At 43.7% G+C, this 7644-nt stretch overlaps 1 non-coding gene across 1 annotated transcript; it reads left to right on the plus strand.

The window, feature by feature from the left end:
- Positions 1 to 2097: 2097 nt before the first annotated feature.
- On the plus strand, positions 2098 to 2225 carry LOC116598008. The gene has a single exon (XR_004288918.1). It is a non-coding gene; the product is annotated as a small nucleolar RNA SNORA25 (small nucleolar RNA).
- Positions 2226 to 7644: the final 5419 nt, after the last annotated feature.

Here is a 7644-nt window from a genome sequence, read left to right on the forward strand (position 1 = left end):
CATGCCAGATGCCAATGCCAAGGGCTTTACTAGAATTTCATTATTCCCATTATCACTCTATTGCCATGGTTCTCAGCTAGAACTATTTTGACCCCATGGGACATTTTGCAATGTCTGGAGTCAGTTTGGGTTGCCAGCACTTGAAGGGGAGGGATTTTGATATTAGCATCTAGTGGGTAGAGGCCAGGAATACTGTTCAACAGCCTTCAGTGCCGGACAGCCCACACAACAAAGAATTATCCAGTCCCGCATGTCAATAGGGCCAAAGTTGAGAAACCCTGTCCTACTTTTACCTCCCTTTGACAGAGAAGGAAAAGGAGTCTTAAAGAGGTTAAATAAATTGCCAAAAGTCACACAGCCAGTAAGTGGCCGAGGTGGAACTCAAACCCAGCACTGTTTGACACCAAAATCCACACCATCACCACCACATCACACTCTCACTGCACTGTCGCCCATTTGAAGAACATCTACCTCATTGGACGCAACCTCACAGTGCAGCAAACAAGGGTTTTGAATCCAAGGTCCTCAGTTTTGGTGTAAGTAGGGCTGCTCTCGACCTCTTTGATTTTCACCAGTCATTCCGATTCTTATCTGTCCTCTGGGAGCCCACATCTAGAGTATTCCTAAATGTTTCCCCTAACTTTCTATGATTCTAGCCTTGAGCCTTCCAGCAAGGTGAGCTGATTGCCCACCTCTCCACTGGGTACTAGATTCGCCTCCATTAGGCTCTGCCCTTGTTCTGTTCTCTGCTTCTCTGCAAGCAGAATTTCCCGGAGTGACCCTCTGCTGACTTTGCCGTCTTCTCTGTGGAGAGAATCTTGCCTTCACTGATGCCATGGATGACTTTTTCCTCCTTCCACGGAACGACCCAAACACCACTGGGAAGGGAAACAGGATTCGGCATCTTCCTTTCCTGCCAACTGTCTGTGGAGTATCAGAGATTCCTTAGGGAAGCCACTAAGAGTTGACTCTCTCCCACTGTGAAGTAGTAAAGATTCCTAGGGGAGAGAATCTGCAGCCCGACCTCCAAACCAAACTGCTGAAGACCCAATGTATTTTCCTCGCTTACCTGCAAACACCCTGGGGACCAGTCTAAAGTAGCCCACACAAAGCTAGCAGACAGCAGGCAGCTAGATTCTCCACACCTTGGGTCATTGTATTTTTATACCCATCACAGAAGTAACACACATGCCCCCCAGACAGCAGCTTTACCAAACTACAGTATTAGGAGCTATAATTTGTCTCTAAATATAGATTTGAAATTTTAAAAAAATGCTTCCTATTCTGTGCCCTTTTATTTTTTTAATTTAAACAAAATTTAATTGACATATAATGTATTATTTGCCCCAGAGGTACAGGTCTGTGAATCGTCAGGCTTACACACTTCACAGCACTCACCATAACACATACCCTCCCCAATGTCCTTAACCCAGCCATCCTATCTTTACCCCCCCCAACCCCCAGCAACCCTCAGTTTGTTTTGTCAGATTAAGAATCTCTTGTGGTTTGTCTCCCTCCCAATCCCATCTTATTTCATCTTTTCCCTACCTAACCCACGAACCCTAGCCCTGCCTCTCAAATTCCTCATATCAGAGAGATCATATGATAATTGTCTTTCTCTGGTTAACTTATTTCACTTAACATGATACCCTCTAGTTCCATCCACGTCGTTGCAAATGGCAAGATTTTGTTTCTTTTGATGGCTGCATAGTATTCCGTTGTAGATATACACCACGTCTTCTTTATCCATTCTGTTGATGGACATCTAGGTTCTTTCCATAGTTTGGCTTATTGTGGACATTGCTGCTATAAACATTTGGGTGCATGTGCCCCTTTGGATCACTACATTTGCTTCTTTAGGGTAAATACCCAGTAGTCTATTCTGTGCCTTTTTAAAGGACTAGATTTGTTTCTGCAGAAAATGAGATCTGGAAGAATACGTAAGAACGCACTAAGATATCAAGCAGAACTACCCACTGAAATGGATTTCATTCCACAGCGGTTACAGATGTGACTGCCAAAAGGAGTTCTGGTTCTCAAAATCTGCCTATGTCATGCAGAGGTGAAGGGACTCTCTGCTCCAGTTTAAACATATATGGATCATTTCAAAGAGAGCTTCTGGGGCTGTGAAGCCAGGAGCTCTTAGATCTATAACCAAAGATTGAAGTTCTCCATAGGATGCCACAGTCACGCAACAGTCTAGGCTTTTCTGAGGAAATATAAGATGTGGCCACTCCTAATAATCACAATAGTTCATAAAAGTCCACTCATAATAACCTATGATTGGTGACCTGGGAAAGCAAAAACACGTTTCAAAGTTCAATAAAATATTATCACTATTGGGGCACCTGGGTGGCTCAGTCATTTAAGTGTCTGTCTTCAGCTCTGGGCATGATCTCAGGGTCCTGGGCTCAAGCCCTGAGTTGGGCTCCCTGCTCAGCATGGAGTTTGCTTCTCCCTTTCCCTCTGCCCTTCCCCGCACTTGTGCTCACACACTCTCTCTGTCTCTCAAGTAAATAAATGAAATCTTAAAAAATTACATTCTCACTCACACCCTGTTACATGTACCAATAGTACATAGGTAGACTATGGATGGATTTTTCATCAGAGCTAGATAATTGGGATTCACATTAGAACCAAAACATTTAACAGATTTTTTATTCTTCCCTCTAAGTCACTTCTCAGATGTAATTCTCCAATGTGGATTACATTTTCCTGCTGGAGGAGATCACTGAGAGAACTTGAGCCCCCCCACCCACTGACATTTGGACTGTGTCTAGGCAATCAAAGCAGAGGCTCCTTACCCACCACCCACCATTCCCACACTAGGAGCCACTACAAGGACACAGCCCTGAGAGTAGCATGTTGCTGAGACTGTCTGGACTGGGTACATGGCTGAACCCCATTAAGTCCTATAAACTACTATTCTGCAAGGTGGCTACAGAAATCTCATTTTTGCACAGCTTCCTCGTATGGAAGCGCCCTTACTTACGAAAACTGCCCTCTTCCACCTGGAGTGGCCTGTCCCCTTCCTCCTTCTTTCCTTGCTTTCCGCATGCAGGGGCCAGTTCTGAATGTCACCCATGGGGAATTCCTGAGGTTGAGAACCAGCGTTCCACTCTCCCCACCAAACCAGCTTCTCCCTGCTCATGGTTCTAATGACAATTAAAGTCCAAGTAGCAGAGAGAGAGAGCAACAGGAACCCCCAAATATCCAGACACTATCCACCATCCCCAATATCCAGAAAATGTCCAGTGAACAAGTACACAGGAGCTGCCTCTTAATTACCCGTGCCATGAAATCTCCCTCCGCCACCCCCAAACTGCCTGGCTTGGCAGAGTTTCTGTTTTATCCCTTTCCAGGGGAGCCCAGGACTGCCAGCACCCTGGAAAGCCAGCGCAGTTCGGAAGCACAGGCACAGCTCCCATCAGAAACACCATCTAGGTAGTTAAGAAGCTCATCTCCGGCCATGTGGCTGCTGGTGCTCAGGTCAGCCCACTCCCTTGCCTCCCACAGACCACATGGAGTTTGGTGGGGGCCAGTGCAGAATGTAGTGCCTACTGGTTAGACTCTAAGTGGCCTTCCCATTGTCTGAAAAGTTCATCGAATGCCTTAGAAAGAAAGCACAGTACCTTTCCACTCTTTGAGCTTCGGATCCTGCCGAAAGGGAATCAGCTGCTTCTAATGGAGACCTAGGCTAATTTGATTCTAACTAATCATTATTTTGTGGCCATCTCATTCCTATGCCCCCACCCCTAGCTAATATCTTACCTGAACACACACACACACACACACACACACACACACACACACCCCTTTCTTTTGACTCCATCTATTTCCGAGTGTTTAAGTGGGGATTCAAGCACGCTGGCTTAAAGCAGGCTAGAGCCAGGACAGCTGAGGCTGTCAAGGAGCTCTCTCCCCCTGACATATAAGTTGGTCAAATTGTCACAGCCAAGTAGCAATCATTTGTCTTTTCCCTTGTCTCCTCAGAGCAGAGGCTGATGTTCAGGGTGGTTTTAGAATATGGACAGGGGTCTCCACAGCCAGGAAAAGACAGCTGACACCATTCCCTCCCATCCCCCATGCCGGGCTCTGCGATGGTGACTCTTCTAAGACTTGAATGCGGGTCTCCAGAGGTGAAGAGAGCAGGGATTAGCCCACTGTGCTGCCTTGCCCACAGCATAGTATAATATTAATTAGTCACCTTCCTTATTATTCAGTCAAAATATCCCAGACTGAAATAAATTACATTCTTAGCACATATTTCACACCCCTGGATCAAGTCTTGCAAGGGTTTTCTTTTATTATTTATAAGATCATGTGCTGTCTTCCTGCGGAAAATGAGATGGTCTGCATGAGGAAAAAGGTAAAAGAAATGCAGAGAAATGAAACAATCAGATATTCCCTAATGATATTTAAAAATAGAAAATTTGCTACTGTTACATACAGCATGTTCCATCTTTTGAGATTTAATGGCTCTCTTGTGGTTTAATGGAGAATTACTTTCAGTAATTGATTATTAAAATTTAAAATTGCTAACCATCTTCATTATTAGATGAGCGAACATGTTATCCTTGTAATTAAAAAAGCCCGAGACTCACTTTCATCCTGTTGACAGAGCGGGCAGACCGTCTCCGCACTCAGACTTGATGGTTTCAGGCTTCTTGTTTGACAAAAATAGCCAGCCAGTCATTTGATGATGAAAATGCAGAACATCCACAGAGACTGAGCAGAAAATATAATGAACAAAAAATAAAATAATAAAAAGCCCTACAAGCTAATTAAAGTTTTCAGTCCCGACTCATTAAATGCTCTGCATCGCTTATGTGATATTTCAGTGTGCTGTGCGCAGGTAGCACGGGGCGCTGTCTCCTTCTTGCTGCCTCCCTCGACATGCCTTCAGAAAGCCTAACGACCTTGCCTCCTCCACCTGCGGCAGTACCTGCCCTCTCACACCTAACCCCAAGATGTTGCCATTGCAAAATGCTGGTTTCGGCAACACACTGCACTGAGGCGTCCTGGGAAAGTACACTGTGATTTCCTGCTGTCTTCGGTGTGTTCAGAGATTTCTAGACTGGCATGGAGCTCTCTGACGATCCTACGCCCTGCTGAGTCCAGGTCCTACATCCTAAAAGCCAAAAAAGCTTTATCACACAGTTATCCACACACTGGGGTGAGGAATTTGCCTTTTAGTGGGAGCCTGCGTCGCCTTCCACGTTTTCGTCCTATTGGAGTGCTCATTTTGAGAAGGCAGTCCCCAGTGATCGCCACAAGGAAATTTTGTAGCTGTCAACAGAAGAGTCTATCAAAGGGGATGTTTTTCACAACTTAAGTATTAGACAGATGTCAGTCTTTGGGAGAGGAAAATGCAACAGGCTTGCGAAGCACATATATGAGTAAAGCGAAGATTTTCGTACATGAAGATTTATTCTGAAAATCATGGAAAGCCATCTGAATATCAGCATTCCTATAAAGGCTCAGTTGCTTGGCTCATAAAATCCATGCTCAAATGTCAGGTTTTTTTAATTGACTAATCAATGACTTGCCAATATTTTCTTAAGAGTCAGACCCTCAAGGATGTCCTCTCTGCTTCAACCCGGCCAACCTCGATTATTCCTCGACACAAATTATCACCCTACCTTTTGTCCACACTCAGACTATGATATCACCGGTCAATATTTAGACTGTGCTATAAAGCTGTTCTCATGTACTTGTCCTTGTGTTTGTCTTCCCAATTAGATTATGTGAGCCTCAAGGGTAAGAGCAATTTCTTTTCTTTCTATTGCCATTTTCACTTATCTCTACAGCCTCTTACCTGATGTTGAGCTCAGCAGACATCAGGTGTGTACCACTCATCTTATTTGCTTTCTGGGTTAGATATGAAAGTTTGACCAGAAGATGAGATATACTATACTCGTTAAATATAACTTTGAATTTAGGACCCGTATAGACTAGATCAGACTTTTTTCAACCACAGAACAAATTTTCTCAATTCTCCCACCGGTGGTACATAGTTAGTTGCATTCTAGATGCATGTGAGATAAGTAAATTAATTACATACAACGAGCCTTAGAGCTTAATTCCCAAAACCTCTTAAAGACTGGTCAAGCCGAAGACTGGTCAAGATTATTCTCCCAGATTACCTGCAGTAAATTTGCAAAAGTCAAATAAGAAAATTCCTTTCCCCTTCAATAGTCTTTCTGGAGTTGATGATATAAAGACCTTCCCTTCTGGAATGTAAAGGCCAACCTCTTTTTAAAGCTATCTCACGTGTGAACACCTCAAAATCACTTTGGTGTACGCAAACACCATGACACCTTACTTGTGCCAATGACACATACTTCCATCTTCGATTAGGTTATATGAATGCTGATAGTATAGTTCTCATGTAAACATTTTCCTGTCCCTCACAGCACTTAGTACCTAGCTTCTAATGTGTAAGAGATTAGAGTACATATCGACTAGCTATCTAAATAAATTGAACAAATAAAACCAAGAGAATGGGCTAAACCTAGATTTTTTTTTCGATCTCCTAAACTTCTCTCTTGAATTTAAATATGAATGAAAATAGCTACCCAGTACAAGTGTACTGATTAAGGGCTAAGAGAAATTTCTTTCTCACGTGGGTGTCAAAAACTTTGGTCCACAAATTCCTGATCCTTTCATCTCCGTTGACAGCCATTCCATAGTTTGTTTCTCAGGCCATCACCTCTGAGTCATCTGGGACTTCTCCCTTTCGCTCTTACCCCTGATTTTATCCATCAACAGAATATGTCAGCTCTCCTGTCAGAATTAATCCAGACTACTGTTCACCATCTCCTCCACTACCACCTGTTCCAAGATACCCTCACCCATCACCTAGATTATTGTAATTGCCTCCTAAGAGCACTGTTGACTGCCAGAGATGCACTGATCGACATCATTTGGTTCAAGTCATTCCTCTGCCCACATCCTCCAATGAGTCCCGATTTCAGGACAATGGGCTACCAAGTCCTACTGTCTTCACCCTTCACGTCATCCACTACCCTCTGCTCCCTCGCTGTGACCAGGCATTTTGGTATTCTTGCTCTTTCTCCAGCCAGGCACTCTCTGGCCTCAAGAAATGCCCCAAGGCCTTTGCACTTACTCCTCCCTCAGCCTGGATTGCTTTTCACCAACATAGATGTGAAGGGGAGCTTGTTCTTTCACTGGCTTCAGATTGGTGATGAAATATCACCGTAATATTAAGACCTTCAGAGATGTTTGCATCTGTTTTTCCATAACTAGTTTAATCCAGTTAATTTATCAATGCAGTTAAAATTAAAATGGAGAAATTACAAAGGCTGCAAATTGTTTACAGAATGTCACCATATCAGAGGAAAATCAAACATTGGCAGAGTTTGGGTGCAGAATACGGGCACTTAATGGAGGAATGCTGTGGCTTTCTGCCAGGAGATCACTGAAGATGGGTTTCCTGCTGTAATTTCTTTCTATCTCCTCCGTTTATCTTCTTCAAAAGATGAGAATGCCTAAGAAAGGTTCCCAAAAGTTTATTGACAACCCATTGAAATGGCCCATACCATCCAAATTAGCTACAAACATTGATTCTATTGACCTGTTTTTTCTGTATGGAGCAGGGCTCTAGAAGGAAGGAAGGAAAGG

The sequence above is a fragment of the Mustela erminea genome, chromosome 8, assembly GCF_009829155.1.
Source record: "Mustela erminea isolate mMusErm1 chromosome 8, mMusErm1.Pri, whole genome shotgun sequence".
NCBI classification, from domain to species: domain Eukaryota; kingdom Metazoa; phylum Chordata; class Mammalia; order Carnivora; family Mustelidae; genus Mustela; species Mustela erminea.